The sequence below is a fragment of the Microcaecilia unicolor genome, chromosome 4 (genome assembly GCF_901765095.1).
Source record: "Microcaecilia unicolor chromosome 4, aMicUni1.1, whole genome shotgun sequence".
Lineage (NCBI taxonomy): Eukaryota > Metazoa > Chordata > Amphibia > Gymnophiona > Siphonopidae > Microcaecilia > Microcaecilia unicolor.
Genome location: NC_044034.1, coordinates 17991563 through 18009494, shown reverse-complemented (window position 1 = coordinate 18009494; position 17932 = coordinate 17991563). Strand labels below are relative to the sequence as shown.

Below are 17932 nucleotides of genomic sequence, written 5' to 3'. Positions count from 1 at the left end.
CCAGTCAACCTTCAAGAGGGTGTGTTGGTAGGGTAGCGGAGGCGGGACGAGGGGCGTGGGTACGAGATGGCCAGCTTCGGCTAATAATGGGAAAAAAGAGGCCGGCTCAAACGAGCATTTCGCCGGCCGGACTTGGTCCATTTATTTTTAGGACCAAGTCTGCAAAAAGTGCCCCAACTGACCAGATGACCACCGGAGGGAAGCGGGGATCACCTCCCCTTACTCCCCCAGTGGTCACCAACCTCCTCCCACCCAAAAAAAACAAAAACTACAACTTTTTTTGCCAGCCTGACATGTCATACTCAGCCCAGTGGAGCAGTTTTTAGTGGGTGCAGTGCACTTCAGGCAGGTGGACCCAGGCCCATCCCCCCCACCTGTTACCCTTGTGATGGTTAATGTAAAGCCCTCCAAAAAACCCACTGTACTCACATGCAGGTGCCCCCTTCACCCCTTAGGGCTATGGTAATGGTGTACAGTTGTGGCGAGTGGGATTTGGGGGGCTCAGCATACAAGGTAAGGGTGTTATGCACCTGGAAGCTTTTTTTTTTTTAATTTTAAGTGCCCCCTAGGGTGCCCGGTTGGTGTCCTGGCATGTCAGGGGGACCAGTACCCTACAAATGCTGGCTCCTCCCACGCCAAATGCCTTGCATTTCACCGGGATTAAGATGGCCGGGCCCGGTTTCCATTATGGCTGAAAACGAAGCCAGCCATCTCATATACACCAGGCGATCCACCGGCGATCCTCTTGTAAACCCGGAGAGCGATTTGGCTGGCACCAAGCGTATTTTGAAAACACGCTTGGCTCCGCCTGCTTACGGCACCGGCCCCGAAGATGGCCGGCCATCAATTTGGCCGGTGCTGTTCGATTATGCCCCTCTATGTTACTATTTAAGACATATGTCAGCAAGAGATGGCATGTAGTTATAAGTGCATGAGGTATAGCCCCGATGAAGTAGTTTGATCAGAGCAGGGATGGACCTGTGATGTCCCCACATCCTATATAATAATTTGCACCTCCAACGTTCTACGTCTGGATGCCTGGGTTCGTAACACAATTCCCATTGGTCCGCCCTCGTGTCGGAATGTGATGACGTCAGAGGGCAGATCAATGAGAGGGAAGCAGTGGCGTTCCTAGGCTGCCTGACACCCGGGGCAGATCGCCAATGCGCCCCCCCCCCGGTGTAGCGCAGCCCCCCCCACCAGCAAAATTACACCCCCCCCCCCCACCGGCAAAATTACACCCTCCCCCCGGGTGCATTTTTACCTGCTGGGGGGGGAGGGAGGGTGCCGTGCGTCTGTTGGCCGAGTCCGCTCGTTCCCTCCCTGCTGTTCCCTCTGCCCCGGAACAGGAAGTAACAATAGTAGCAACATTCCATGTAGAAGGCTGCGCAGGCTTCTGTTTCTGTGAGTCTGACGTCCTGCACGCATGTACGTGCAGAGACTCACAGAAGCAGAAGCCTGCGCGGCCACATTGGTGATCTGCAAGGGCCGACTTCTACATGGAATGTTGCTAGTGGAATAGCAACATTCCATGTAGAATCTCAAATAGTAGCAACAGTGGAGGAGTGGCCTAGTGGTTAGGGTGGTGGACTTTGGTCCTGGGGAACTGAGTTCGATTCCCACTTCAGGCACAGGCAGCTCCTTGTGACTCTGGGCAAGTCACTTAACCCTCCATTGCCCCATGTAAGCCGCATTGAGCCTGCCATGAGTGGGAAAGCGTGGGGTACAAATGTAACAAAAATAAAATAGATACTATTGGAGATTCTACATGGAATGTTGCTACTATTGGAGATTCTACTTGGAATGTTGCTATTCCACTAGCAACATTCCATGTAGAAGGCTGCACAGGCTTCTGTTTCTCTGAGTCTGACATCCTGCACATACGTGCAGGACGTCAGACTCACAGAAGCAGAAGCCTGCGCGGCCACATTGGTGATCTGCAAGGGCCGACTTCTACATGGAATGTTGCTAGTGGAATAGCTAATAACCACAAACCAGGACTCAAAAGCCACCTACTGCGAGTAAGTGTAGTAATAAACAGTTATTTCACCCGTATGTGATCAATAATTTTTATGTGTAGAGTACCCTCAGATATAAACCACCGTGACTGCAGTCAATAATGCTGCTACAACGTGGCATAGCACTTCTTTCATTGGGTAACTCTTACTATATTTTTTTGGGTAAAGAGCAACCTCTGCTCATATTTTTTTGCATCCCAATCACCACAGTGCTATAAAATCACTTATTCATTTGTTTAAAAAATTACATGTACTAGTGGTATCTTACCACTCCTTAATGTTTAATGCAGTAGATAATTGCATATGAAGCTTCTGCACACGTCTCCAACAGTTAATATAGAAGGCAACCATTAATTTTGACCATTAATGTGTGACAGGGGCGTAGCCAGACAACAGATTTTGGGTGGGCCTAGGCAAGAAGTGGGTGGGCACCAAGTGTTCTCCCTCTCCACCACCACCCCGCCTCCCACCACCAGCTCTGGCATAGACCGTATAAGTCTGCCCAGAGATCAAAGGGATAGAGGGGCAAATGTAGTCTGAGCCAACAGACTCAACAGTAGGACAGCGTCTAGGTTAGCAAAAAAAAAAAAATCCTGAAATAAAGTTTTAAGATCTATCTTGTCAAAAACGTTTGCGATCTAAGAGATGATGGTAATGCTTTCCTTAGGGTGGGACCAGTAACAGAAGCAATAGTGTCTCTGGTAGCCTCATGTCTAATGTGCCAAAAAGATGGTACAACCAAAAGGTGCTGTTGGTCTGAACGAAGGTTACGTGCAGGAGCATATGGAGTTAGCACTCTTGCTAAAAAGGGAGGGGACCCAGAGTTTATTATTTTGAAAATGTAAATAATTGCATGTTCCCATACCATGATTAATTACTCTGACCTCGAATCTGCTCAGACTGTTTTACATAGTCTGGGCACTAACGAGCTCCATAATCAGAAGGACACCCGGGATTCAGTGGATATAATAATATAGTTTTATTAAGCATCTCACCCAAGGCAGTACAGGCAATTAGGCATTCATATCTGGAACACGGTGGAACAGCTCTTCACGACTCACAGCATGTGCAGTCCGTCTTCTCTCTTCTGCCTTCTCCGACTATACCCTAGCAGACTGCCCTTTTTATACCCTTCTTGTACCATTCATTCCTATGGACCCCCACTTTCTCACCAGCAGTCTTTGGCCATTATCGGTTGATAACAATGACTTCATATGTTTCCAAATTCTAAGTATCAACATCCTCGCTAACAATGAACTCGCATGTCTATAACTTCCAAGTTTCAACATAGTAACATAGTACATGACGGCAGAAAAAGATCTGCACGGTCCATCCAGTCTGCCCAACAAGATAAACTCATATGTGCCACTTTTTGTGTATATCTTACCTTGATTTGTACCTGTCCCTTTCAGGGCACAGACCATATAAGTCTGCCCGGCACTATCCCCGCCTCCCACTACCGGCATCTGTGACAATAATGAGTTCATACGTTAATAGCTTCTGGACATCAACATCCTTTGATTGCAATGAATTCACGTGTTCCCAAGTCTCCCTTCAGCCCCCCTGGATGCTCCGGTTTTATGTCAATCTGACCCACTGTGGTCTGCCTCGGTCAAAAAACCTATTGCTCCCAACTTTTTATTACTGTCCTGTTAATTGCCTCGTGCACCTGCTGTTTTGAGAACAGGTTCCGCCTCCCTGGCAGTTCCCAGTTCCTTAATTCAGCATTTGGTCACAGTGACATTTCCTGAGTCAGACCTGGTCTTCGATTTTTAGAGGCCTAGTTCTCAGCTCTTGGCCTGCCTTGGTCTGTATTTTACTGAGACCAACTAACAGCATTTTTCTACAAAAACCAGAAGGAGAATTTTATAGGTAATACAATGTGTGAGCAGTAGCCAATGTGCACGCTTAAGAAGAGGTATGACATGATCAAACTTTTGTGAATCTGAAATTAATTTAATTATTATTTATTGCATTTGTATCCCACATTTTCCCACCTTTTTGCGGGTTCAGTGTGGCTAACAATATGAGATGAATGATGGAAATACAGATTGTTACAAATTGGTTATGGATTACATTGTGCAGAGTTATGCGAGACACTCGAAGTGTCGTTACGGAATGTAACAATGGAACACAAACATTAAAATGTTGGAAGGAGATAATGAGAGCTTAAAGGGCGATAATAAGGCATAGAGACATATGGTATGCATATTTCTGTGAGTAAAGGTATGAGTGATGTGAAATTACGGGGGATGAGAGTTCAGAAGTGGATGTATGATGCATTAATGAACAGTGAGTGTGGATTTTATGTGTTTTGGCTCTTTCCGTAGATTTTTTCAAAAAGATGGGTCTTCAATAATCTGCGGAAGGAAGCTTGCTCGTGGATCGTTCTTAAGTTGCGCGGCAGTGAATTCCAAAACTGCGTGCTCATGTGAGAAAAGGTTGACGCGTGAGCTGTTTTATATCATCTGTAAACGCTGTAGATCTTTATATCTCATGCCTTTATAAAGCAAGTTAAAGTAGTCAAGTTTTGAGATTACTAGTGAGTGGACCAAGATGCTGAGAGCTGAAGAATGTAGAAGTGAGCTAACGGAGCGAATCATATGTACTTTGAAGAAGCAGCATTTAATAAGAGAAAAGTTGTGGTTGAAAATTTAGGGTATATCTTCACACTAAACCCACATTCTATAAACTTGCATGCCCAATTTGACGTTTAGCATGCAAAGCTGCACGCCTGAGTTATACAATAAGGTAGTTATGTGCGAAACTTGATTGATTAACACTATGCTACTTGGCATTAACAACCAATTATTAGCCATAATTGGTGTTAACTGGCAGTAATTAGCAGTTACGTCTGTAACTGCTCTAAGCTGGGATTCTATAAGCTGTGCATGCAAAATCCAAAGCGCGGGTGTGGACCTAGGCTGGAAACACTCTAGCAGGTTTAACAGCCAGTATAAGAAGGGAGTGCCAAGCAGCAGGGGCGTAGCCAGACCTTTCATTTTGGGTGGGCCCAAAGTTTGGATGGGTGGGCCTTCCAAAATCCCTCCTCCTTTGTCCTGCATCTTTCTCCCCCTCCTCTGCCCCCAGATCCAGAATCCCCCCTCCCTGACGCCCAGCATCTCCCCCCTCTCTGAAACTACCTTTCAACAGCAGCTATGTACATCCATTGCCTGGTCAGCTCCGCAGGCTTCCCTCTGTCACATCATGCCAGGGAGGAAACAGGAAGTGATGTCAATGAGGAAAGGGTGTGTCAAAGGGAAGCTGCTGAGGAAGAACAGGGAAGGGGTGTGTTGTGGAGCTGCAGGCAGGAGGCAAATGCCAGATCTGGGGGTGAAGGAGAGGGAGAGAGAGAGGAGTGAGGCAGCTGCTGCTGAACTATTTTGAAGGCCACACAGGGTGGGCCTGAGGCAGGAATGGGTGGGCCTGTGCCCACCCAAGCCCACCCATAGCTACGCCACTGCCAAGCAGTGCCAGAGAAAGGACAGGCTGACAATCCCTGGGCTAAGAATAGTCCCAAAAGGAGGGAATGGGCTGAGAATCCCTGGGTCATGGATATGTCCATATGGTTGAAGCTCCATTGGCCACTGTGGGTCGTTAAAGGAACAAAAGGCCAGAGCAGGTAAAAGCCATGCATGCTTAACAGACTAGAAGACGGTCTGGAAGAAAAAGCATGGGAAGCTTGCACCTGGTAGCCTGGCTAGGGATTAGAGTTACCCTGGTTGGGTGAAAGGGGATTAGAGTTACCCTGGGCTATAAAGAGGGTGTGAAACTGCCTTGGAATAAAAGAAAGGGGTTTAGAATTGCCCTAGGTTGTAAAGGGAACCTGAAAACTATCCTCTGTTGGGAAAAGGGGAACGTGTTTAAAGGGAAACTGATACGAGATGTTATAAGCTTGCCAGACATACGTGACAAAGAGTAAAGGTTTAATGAATTGTCTATTATATAATTGTGCTTGGAAGCCAAGGATACTTTGTTACTTTCCTACTCTCTGAAAGGGGAAGAGAAGCATTGCTTAGCATTTTTTTTTTTAATTTTAAAACCTTGTGAAGCCTTGGTTATTGGTTAGGCAGTTGCCTAGGCCAGGGAGGGCAACCGATACACGAGGGGTTAAAGAAGTGGGCAGGGTAGTTCAGCCCTAGTAGAAAGGAGAGTCCCTCAGGGCTCTCCGCTAAAACAAGTTGGCTCCACTCAAGATGTCCTTAGCACCATGGAAGAGTTAGAACTAGGACAAACACCCACTAGTGGAGGAGTGGCCTAGTGGTTAGGGTGGTGGACTTTGGTCCTGGGGAACTGAGTTCGATTCCCACTTCAGGCACAGGCAGCTCCTTGTGACTCTGGGCAAGTCACTTAACCCTCCATTGCCCCATGTAAGCCGCATTGAGCCTGCCATGAGTGGGAAAGCGCAGGGTACAAATGTAACAAAAAAAAACTAGAGTGCCCCTAGTGGTGACTATACCTCTGTATCCCTCAAATCCTCCAAGTCTGCTACTCTAGCCTCAAGAGAATGTCCTCTTTCTCTGAGAGCTAGGAGCTCTTTGCATCAGGCACACATTTATAACCTTTCACCCACAGGGAGAAAATCATACATGTGACACTCAATGCAAAAGACTGGATAGCACCCCTCTCGCTGCTGGACTGCTGTCTGCATCTTAGTATTATTGAGCTTACTAATTTAAAACTTCTTAAGCTACTATGGATATTAGACTAATATAAAAGAGCTTTTAAATTACATGGTATATTATGTGATTTATTTAGTGTTTGATTTTCAGAAAGTAATGAAATGCAATTAAAACTCCCTAACGAAGACTCCCCTCTTGTTATCCTGTTTAGAATAACTGGCTATAAATTAAAACTCTCTCTGACCCCTTCTGTGCCACCCTTCTGTGCTCACTAGTCTCTACTTGGCTAGACTATTGTAACAATCTATTCTGGTCTCCTAAAAATCTCCCCTAAATGCCTTCAAACTGTACAGAACACCATCATTTTACTGTTTTCGTGTGCTCACAGGTCCAATCATATTACTCCTTTGCTTGCTTCTCACCACTGGCTCCCCATATTTTTCCACATTCAGTTCAAAATTCTCACCCTGGCTCACAATCCAGCTTATTTTCGAAAATGAAAGACGCCCATATTTTGACCCAAATCGGGAGATGGGCGTCTTTCTCCCGTGGGCGAACAGATCGATATAATCAAAAGCCGATTTTGGTCGTCTTCAACTGCACTCCGTCGCAGGAACGAACAAAGTGGACGGGGGCGTGTTGGAGGTGTGGTGAAGGCGGTACTGGGGCGTGGTTATCGGCTGAGGAGAGATGGGCGTCTTTAGGTGATAATCGAAACAAGAAGGGCGTTTTGGACGAGAATTTGGTCCGCTTTATTTGGACCCTTTTTTTTTCAGGTTCAAGTCCCAAAAAAGTGCCCCAACAGACCAGATGACCACCGGAGGGAATCAGGGATCACCTCCCCTGACTCCCCCAGTGGTCACTAACCCCCTCCCACAAAAAAAACCTCCACTTTACAAACTTTTTTTCCAGCCTCTATGCCAGCCTCAAATGCCGTACCCACCTCCATGACAGCAGAATGTGTTCTATCCTCTGACTGCCTTTCCCTGGTTCTGATGTGGCTCTCGGGTGAGTGTGGCACTTTTTCTGTTATGTGCACTGCAGAGTCACATCAGCAGTGCATTGTGGTGGGTGTAGGGTATTGGGCTCCGTAATTCCACTAGCTTGTGTTACATGCTCACGATGTTGGTAGTTGGTAGGCTCTACTCCCATGGTGCTTTTCCCCCTGCTTACTGGGTCAGAGTGTGCCCTGTTTTGTTTCCGGTAGTCCATGAGGTAGTGGCCATTTTTGTAAGCCAGTTTTAGCTCCCTTTCATGTGATACCCACGTTACTGATAGTGGGCATTGTACAGCATTCTGCCAGCTCGGACCTACTGCTAATCTCAGTACCAAGGAGACTCTTTGCCAGTGGGGCACAACCTCTGATCTGCAGGTAACTGTGAGTAAGCGTGCTTATTCCAATAAAGGACGTTTTCGGAGAGATTAGTCTTCAGGTGTCAACTGGTGTGCCAATGTTATACAGCAGCAACAAGTCCTAGAGGCCTGTGTGTATGCAGGTCCCTGGAGCACATTTAGTGGGTACCACCGTGCACTTCAGGCAAGTGGACCCAGGCCCATCCCCCCTACCTGTAACACTTGTGCTGGTAAATGGGAGGCCTCCAAAACCCACTGTACCCCCATGTAGGTGCCCCCTTCACCCCTAAGAGCTATGGTAGTGTTTTACATTTGTGGGTAGTGGGTTTTGGGGGAGGGGGTTTGGGGGCTCAGCACCCTTGGTAAGGGAGCTATGCATGTGGGAGCTGTTTCTGAAGTCCACCGCACTGACCTCTAGGGTGCCCAGTTGGTGTCCTAGCATGTCAGGGGGGCCAGTGTACTACGAATCCTGGCCCCTCCCATGACCAAATGGCTCGGATTAGGACGTTTTTCAGCTGGCCGGTTTTAGTTTCCATTATCGCTACAAAAAAAAAAAAAAAACGCCCAGCTCGGAAACGAACAAATCCCATGGCATTTGGTCCATACAAACCGTATTTTTGAAAAAAAAAAAAAAAGACATCCATTTTTTTTGAAGATATGGTCTGTCCCTCCTCTTCACTTACCCGTTTTCGGACATAGACGCCCATGGAGATAGGCGTTCGCGTTCGATTATGCCCCTCCCTGGCTCACAATGTCTTACATTGTGGTCTTTCTTCCTACCTACCTTTCTGATCTTATTTCCTCTTATATACACTTCTAGGGCACTCTTTCATCCATGTTGACTCTGCCTCCCCTACACTGTTCTGCCTAGAGTCGACCCGTTATTCCACCTTTTTCTGTACTGGCTCTACCCTTTGGAACGCCCTCCCGGCTGACCTACCTTCGCTTCCGCTCCTTTCTCAAAACTCACTTATTCGTTCAAGCCTTCCCGTCCTTTCCCCACCCCTGATTTGGGTCAGCTGTTCTGTCTACCCTGGGACACTCTACTTCGAAACTGTAATTGTTACACCCTAATGTTCTCTTGCTATTGTTCTATCGTCCTATCATTTCCCCATTGTTACATTCCATTGTTCTATCCCCCAAATGATATTCTGACTTGACTTTGTCTTCCCTTAACTCTTCACAATATAACCCATAATCGTATTGTAACAAATTGTACTTCCATCATTCACAATGTAATGTAAGCCACACTGAGCCCGCAAATAGGTGGGAAAATGTGGGATACAAATGCAATAAATAAATAAATAAATACCCACTATTTATTTATTGCATTTGTATCCCACATTTTCCCACCTCTTTGCAGGCTCAATGTGGCTTACATTACATTGTGAATGATGGAAGTACATAAGAAAGTAGATATTTAGTATTGCAGGATCTTGGGTAATGTGATAATGATAGAGCACGATAATAGTATAGCAAGCAAATCTCATAGGGCTATTCTGGATATAGGTGTAGGAGTTCACATTTGTTGATCTTTGTGGTATACCTTGTTAAAGAGATGAGTCTTCAGTCGTTTGCGGAAATTAGATAGCTCGTAGATTGTTTTTAAATTGCGCGGTAGCGGGTACCAGAATTGTGTGCTCAAGTAGGAAAAGGTTGACGCATGTATTAATTTGTACTTTAGACCTTTGCCCAGTCTCCATCCCTTAGCGTTTACTTGCCTCACTCTGTCCTTTAATGTGCTGTGGAGTTCCTTTCTGACATGATTGATTTTATTGTATACCGCTCTGATTACTCTGAAGTGCAGAATATCAAGCTCAGATAAACTAAACTAAGCTTAATTTTGGCCACCTAGGTTTTAGGTACCTTTTCAGTGAAACATAAGTGGCCAGGTTAGCAGCTGAAAGTTTTCTAAATATAGGTAGCCAAAATGGTGCAACTAGTCCTTAAAAGCTAAATTTGATTCTCAGACCAAGCTCAGATAAACTAAACTAAGCTTAATTTTGGCCACCTAGGTTTTAGGTACCTTTTCAGTGAAACATAAGTGGCCAGGTTAGCAGCTGAAAGTTTTCTAAATATAGGTAGCCAAAATGGTGCAACTAGTCCTTAAAAGCTAAATTTGATTCTCAGACCAAGCTCTGCACAGCCTCTCAACCATCACACAATAGTGACATCTAGTGGCCAGACCTTGGGCCCATGGTTGTGGAGTTCAGGAGGGAATTCTGGTTAAATGGCCTCTAAGGTTTTTCTCTAGGGGTCAAGTGAGTTGAGAAGGGAATATAAAAGAGGAAGAAATCCCCTGGCATGGCACTGGAGTTCCAAAGGATCCTGGGGTGGGGAGAATTGCAGAGCCAAAACAAATAATAATTATAATTAAAAAAAAAAAACAGGTCAAACTACCTGGTCTTGAAAACCTGTGCTTTGCTTTTGCTGATTTACACTCTCCATATTTCACTAAACCAGATTATACAACAGGATTAGTTCCTTACTCTCTCTTTTCTCTCCAACAAGTGCCTGAATTAGGTTTCAAACTGCCTGCAAAAAAGTTTCACACGTTCTCATTTAACTGTGCCTTTGGGAGTAACAGCAGCAGAGGGAATATTTATTTATTTTAACGGTTTCAAGGACACCAGACCAGACTTCCAGAGCAAGGAAGAAACTCAGGGGTCAATGCAGTAAAGTGTACAGGTTAAGCATGGCTTTAGCACACAGTCATTCATGCAAAGAAAGATTTTGGGTACCATATTAAAATCAATGATAATGAGACTATTAGCTATTTTCCCAAATGCAGAGTGGAGGAGTGGCCTAGTGGTTAGGGTGGTGGACTTTGGTCCTGGGGAACTGAGGAACTGAGTTGGATTCCCACTTCAGACACAGGCAGCTCCTTGTGACTCTGGGCAAGTCACTTAACCCTCCATTGCCCCATGTAAGTCGCATTGAGCTTGCCATGAGTGGGAAAGCACGGGGTACAAATGTAACAAAAATAAAATAGATACTATTGGAGATTCTACATGGAATGTTGCTACTATTGGAGATTCTACATGGAATGTTGCTATTCCACTAGCAACATTCCATGTAGAAGGCTGCGCAGGCTTCTGTTTCTGTGAGTCTGACGTCCTGCACGTATGTGCAGAACCTCAGACTCACAGAAGCAGAAGCCTGCGCGGCCACATTGGTGATCTGCAAGGGCCGACTTCTACATGGAATGTTGCTAGTGGAATAGCAACATTCCATGTAGAATCTCAAATAGTAGCAACAGTGGAGGAGTGGCCTAGTGGTTAGGGTGGTGGACTTTGGTCCTGGGGAACTGAGGAACTGAGTTGGATTCCCACTTCAGGCACAGGCAGTGCCTTGTGACTCTGGGCAAGTCACTTAACCCTCCATTGCCCCATGTAAGCCACATTGAGCCTGCCATGAGTGGGAAAGCGCAGGGTACAAATGTAACAAAAATAAAATAGATACTATTGGAGATTCTACATGGAATGTTGCTACTATTGGAGATTCTACATGGAATGTTGCTATTCCACTAGCAACATTCCATGTAGAAGCCTGCGCGGCCACATTGGTGATCTGCAAGGGCCGACTTCTACATGGAATGTTGCTAGTGGAATCTCAAATAGTAGCAACAGTGGAGGAGTGGCCTAGTGGTTAGTGGAGGAGTGGCCTAGTGGTTAGGGTGGTGGACTTTGGTCCTGAGTTGGATTCCCACTTTAGGCACAGGCAGCTCCTTGTGACTCTGGGCAAGTCACTTAACCCTCCATTGCCCCATGTAAGCCGCATTGAGCCTGCCATGAGTGGGAAAGCGCAGGGTACAAATGTAACAAAAATAAATAGATACTATTGGAGATTCTACATGGAATGTTGCTACTATTGGAGATTCTACATGGAATGTTGCTATTCCACTAGCAACATTCCATGTAGAAGGCTGCACAGGCTTCTGTTTCTGTGAGTCTGACGTCCTGCACGTATGTGCAGAACGTCAGACTCACAGAAGCAGAAGCCTGCGCGGCCACATTGGTGATCTGCAAGGGCCGACTTCTACATGGAATGTTGCTAGTGGAATAGCAACATTCCATGTAGAATCTCAAATAGTAGCAACAGTGGAGGAGTGGCCTAGTGGTTAGGGTGGTGGACTTTGGTCCTGGGGAACTGAGGAACTGAGTTGGATTCCCACTTCAGGCACAGGCAGTGCCTTGTGACTCTGGGCAAGTCACTTAACCCTCCATTGCCCCATGTAAGCCACATTGAGCCTGCCATGAGTGGGAAAGCGCAGGGTACAAATGTAACAAAAATAAAATAGATACTATTGGAGATTCTACATGGAATGTTGCTACTATTGGAGATTCTACATGGAATGTTGCTATTCCACTAGCAACATTCCATGTAGAAGCCTGCGCGGCCACATTGGTGATCTGCAAGGGCCGACTTCTACATGGAATGTTGCTAGTGGAATCTCAAATAGTAGCAACAGTGGAGGAGTGGCCTAGTGGTTAGGGTGGTGGACTTTGGTCCTGAGTTGGATTCCCACTTTAGGCACAGGCAGCTCCTTGTGACTCTGGGCAAGTCACTTAACCCTCCATTGCCCCATGTAAGCCGCATTGAGCCTGCCATGAGTGGGAAAGCGCGGGGTACAAATGTAATAAAAAAAAAAAAAGTGTGAAGAAGACAAAGGCTGAGCCCAACACCAGGGCTTTCACACCAAGACTAAGAAGGCTCAAAAGGAGAGCTTGTTCACCTTAGTTGGCCTGTTACTTCTCTTTATCGCCAGCATGTAAGACCAGTAACTTTTTATTTCAGTTCCACAAACAGCATCGTGTAAAAAAAAAAAAAAAAAAGGATAAAACTGAAGCCGAGGTGTGCACGTTTTTCTGTGCTCACAGTAATCTGATCTAACAGCAGGTTGAGCTGTGCACAGATATAGACACCTCTAGAGTTGCACCTACATCCAAGTAGGTTAGATTGAAAACCTCCTTCCATACCGGAAAAGGTAATGGGGACTTGATATACCGCCTTTCTGTAGTTTTCACAACTACATTCAAAGCGCATGTGCTGAAATTGTATTGTGCTGCATAACCATTGCTACTGTAAAAATTTTAACCACAGAACAGCATGCAACTCCGGGTTCTGATAGTGTGTGTGTGTGTGTGTTTAAACATGCCATTGGTGCAGAACCGTGTGCACTTCCATCCAGTATGCTTTCCCAGCTTAGCACATAAGTTTTGCACAGGTCCTGTTTGCATACAATTTTTGTTACTGCACAGGCACACAGAAACGTTGTGTTCATGCTTGTGCGAGGATTGAGGAAGATTAAGTCATCAGTCCACAGCTCTAATGCAAGCTCACTTCATCAGCACTCAGTGAGCGAAACAGAAATTTCATGCATTGGTAACTCACTAATACACGCTATGTGCACTGCTCATGAACTCATACTGAGTACATTTAGAAAAGCACACAAAAGTAGACAGAACTCATGGCAGTACTTAGAAATGTGACTGAATTTGAACAGACTTACATACTTATTACTTTTAAGCTATTCCCCCTTCTCCCCCAAAAAGCACACACACACTATTGCTATCAAAAGCTGTATGAGAACCCACAAAATACTTACAGTTTTCTTTGCTGCTTCCTTCTGTTACAAAAAAAAAAAAACTCTTTCCACAGCCAATTCGTAGGAATTCCAATGAACGTTTTTTTCAAAGTGAAACCACAGAACAAGGGGAGGAGTTTTAGGAAGGGGGTGGCTGGATGTACTAAGTTCTTCAATGACAACTTTCCTCTATAACACTTCAATCAAGCATGCCAGTTTCTAACCTAGAAGAGAAGAGGTCTGCCAGAAGTTGTCACAAACTAAAAGTCATCTTGTGTTATCCCTCTTGCAAATGCTAGAAAACACTAAGCTTCTGGTTCACCCTTCTTTCTCTTGGTTATTTTATTCTGTGCTGTTAAATCTGTACTTAAACTTAAGAGCTCTGGGATTCACCCTGACAAGACTTCTGGCAGCAACAGATATGAAAACTGTTGACTGCCATGAACTGTGCTCTCCTTACAGTCAAGGCTAGGACAGATTGCACATGCAAAAAAACTTTTGTTTTGCCTTTCTGTTGATAGTTTTGCACTGATTGCCTTTGGAATGGAGGATTTTTTTCCTGCATAATATTATTATTATTTTTATTATTTATTGCATTTGTATCCCACATTTCCCACCTCTTTGCAGGCTCAATGTGGCTTACAATACATCATGAATAGTGGAAATACATCAGAAAATAATATAATCAGGGCCATGCCGACACGGTAAGCGAGGTAAGCATGGCAGGAGGGCGCCCCGCCGCACCATGCTTACTTCGCCCTCTTCTCCCCAGATCCTTGTCCTTTTTTTTTTGTTTGTTTAAATGTACCTCTCCAGCGCGTGGCAGCGTAGCGTTAGTGAGGAGGCAGCGCTCTCCCGCCCCGACGTGTCAGTCTCTTCCCTTCGCTCGGTTCCGCCTTCTTCTGACGTCAGAAATGACGTCAGAAGAAGGCGGGACACTGAGTGAAGGGAAGAAGACATGTCGGGTTGGGGGAGCACCGCCTCCTTCTCACTAACGCTACGCTGCCGCGCGCCGGAGAGGTAAATTTAAACAAAAAGGAAAAGGATCTAGGGAGAAGAGGGCGGGTAGTGTAGCGATAGTTTTCGGGGGGGGGGGGGGGCGCGCCGGCGGGGCCAACTGCAGGGGGGCGCCGGAGACCCTAGGCACGGCCCTGAATATAATATATAATAATATAAGGCTGCCAACTGGATCCGGGGTTGATCCTCTACGCTGGTTGTAAAGAGCAAATACTCAAAAAAACTCCAGACAGCCCAGAACACGGCAGCCAGACTTATATTCGGCAAAACAAAATACGAAAGCGCAAAACCCCTTCGCAAAAAAGTACACTGGCTCCCACTCAAAAAATTCATCACGTTCAAACTCTGTACCTTGGTCCATAAAATCATCCATGGTGATGCCCCAGCCTACATAGAACTACCACCCAGAAATGCAAAAAAATCCTCCCGCACATTCCTTAATCTTCATCTTCCTAAATGCAAAGGCTTGAAATACAAGTCAATGCATTCATCAACTTTTTCCTATACAAGCACACAGCTCTGGAACTCACTGCCACGTAACCTGAAATCGGTCTACGAAATGACCAATTTCTGCAAATTCCTGAAGACTTATCTCTTCGACAAAATATATCATCAACAGCAGCACGCGTAACTCCACCTTCTTCTAGGTATCCAGGAATGTTCTTTAATGTCTTTTGCTCCCATACCTTCTTGTACTTAATGCCTTTGACTCTAACACTATCATGTATTTCACCATCATGTACCCAAAACTTGCTGTAAATCCAAATGTACACTCTTTTCTATTTCCAGTATCCACGATGAATTGTAAGCCAAATTGAGCCTGCAAAAAGGTGGGATAATGTGGGATACAAATGTAATAATAATAATAATAATAATAATCCACTCCTGGGTTTACCCCCCTGCATGCAGGGGCATGTAGTTCTGATTTCCCCATTGCGGTCCCTAAGGAAAGCAAGATTACAAGTCCCAGCATGCACTGTGGTAAACCCAGGACTGGATCAACTCTGTCCCGTGAATCTGAATCCAGCTGCAAGCTTTAGCTTGATAGGATTGGACCGCAGCGGTAGATTGGCCTGGAACCTGAGATCAGGGCAAGCATCTAATTTTAAAATCCCTGGTCCAAAGGATTATCATTTTGGAGGTATTTTACTAAAAACGGCATTAGATTTTGAACTTAATGCGCTTTAATGCAAGAAATTAGCATGTGCCAAGCGGAAAACTAATGTTAATACCTAGTAAGGCACAAATCAATCCCACAGTCTTTGGAATCCTATATAATAATTCTCACCACCAATGTTCTAAAGTAGCTGCCTGTGTCCGTGCCTCCTGCAGTTGCTGAGCTAGGCTCCGTAGCCAGGCTGACGTCACTGACAGCTGATTCCCAGGCAGGGGGAGGAGTAGGGAAACACACGGAGCGTGTTCCCCTACTCCTCCCCCTGCCAAGGAATCAGCTGTCAGTGCCCCCTCTTGGTGTATCAACCAAGCCCCCCCCCCCCCCCCCCCCGGGCACATCAACCCTCTCACCACCCACAGCTGCAAATGATAACGCTGTCTGGCCGCCGCTGCTGCTTCTTCTGCTGAGCAGCAGCAGCCGCTACAAACCCCTCACCCCCACTGCAGACAACCCCCCCGGCGCATCACGCAAGCCCCCCCCCCCCAAGCACATCAACACCCCCCCCCACCTGCCAACATCAACCCCCTCGCCACCCGCAGCTGCCAATGATAACGCTGTCCGGCCGCTGCTGCTTCTCCTGTTGAGCAGCAGCGGCCGCTACAAAAAAGAAAAAAAAATGTTTTTAAACCTGAAACGCGGCACCGTAGACAGCCATCTGGCATTGACTGTCGTCTCTGCAGCCGCTCCTTCTCTCGCCTCCACGTTACTGCCCCTGGAGTAAGACATGGGTGGCTGCAGGGGGAGAGGAGGGTCGCTGGACATGGATGGCTGGAGGGGGGGCAGGGGAGAGGGAGGTGGGGAGGGGGTCCTGAGACCAGATGGGTGGCTGCAGGGAGGGGCAGGAGAGACAGGAGGGACACTGCACATGCGTGGCTGCAGGGGGAGAGGAGGGTCGCTGGACATGGGTGGCTGCAAGGGGGGGCAGGGGATAGGGAGGGGAAGAGGGGGGGTCCTGAGACCAGTCACTCACTCACTGTCTCTCACATACACTCTCTCTGACACACTCTCTGTCTATCACACACACACAGTCTCTCTCTCTCTCTCTCTCTCACACACACAGTCTCACACACACAGACACTCACGTCTCTCACACACTCTCTCTCTCACACAAACACACACACACACTCACTCTGTCTCTCTCTGACACACACACTCCATCTTTCACACACACTGTTTCTCAAACATACACTCCAAAGAAAACCTTGCTAGCACCCGTTTCATTTCGGACAGAAACGGGCCTTTTTTACTAGTAAGTAATAATACCCCAATCAAAACCAAGACTATACGTTTGTTGCTACAAACACATTAATTAACACTGTGAACCACCACGTATAAGCACCAGTGTGTGTAAATTTTCAAAATATTTTACTTACACAGATTCTTATATAATTTTTTGAAAACATTTTTTTAAAAGCGTGCCCTCAGCAAAAACCACTATTTTCAGGCAATACTGTTTAATTGCCAAGTGGCATAGCACCTCTTTCATCGGGCTACTCTCGTGTATTTTTTGAAAGTGCTATACATGTGCCAGTGTGCAAAGTGCTACTCAACTAGCTAAAATACAAAATGAAAAACAAAGACTTATCTGCACAATGTTATTTGACGACTGTCACTTCGTCTTCATTTGCTCATGTAAAAGACCAGTTGGCCAGCTTCCCCTGGAAACGCCCAACAGTGCGGGTGTCAAAAAAATCTTTCATCAGGGACTTGGGTTAAGGCCACGCGAACACTCAAGATAGAGCCGTCTTCTCCTCACATCGCTTCTGACACCGCTGGTTTCAAAAAAATCTTTCATCAGGGACTTGGGGTTAAGGCCACGCGAACACTCAAGATGGAGCCATCTTCGCCTCACATCGCTTCTGACACCGCTGGTTTCAAAAAAATCTTTCATCAGGGACTTGGGGTTAAGGCCACGTGAACACTCAAGATAGAGCCGTCTTCTCCTCACATCGCTTCTGACACCGCTGGCTTCAAAAAAATCTTTCATCAGGTCTTGGGTTAAGGCCACATGAACACTCAAGATAGAGCCATCTTCGCCTCACATCGCTTCTGACACCGCTGGTTTCAAAAAAATCTTTCATCAGGGACTTGGGGTTAAGGCCACGCGAACACTCGAGATGGAGCCATCTTCTCCTTACATCGCTTCTGACACCGCTGGCTT

The 17932-nt window shown here is 46.2% G+C and overlaps 1 protein-coding gene across 5 annotated transcripts in view; it reads right to left on the bottom strand.

The window, feature by feature from the left end:
- Positions 1–13678, bottom strand: part of SLCO2B1 (solute carrier organic anion transporter family member 2B1) — a 208249-nt gene extending 194571 nt beyond the window's left edge. For all 5 annotated transcript variants that reach the window (XM_030199987.1, XM_030199988.1, XM_030199990.1 and 2 more), the window contains exon 1: positions 13602–13678. The gene's annotated coding sequence lies outside the window, so the exon portion shown is untranslated. The remainder of the gene's footprint in view (positions 1–13601) is intronic.
- Positions 13679–17932: the final 4254 nt, after the last annotated feature.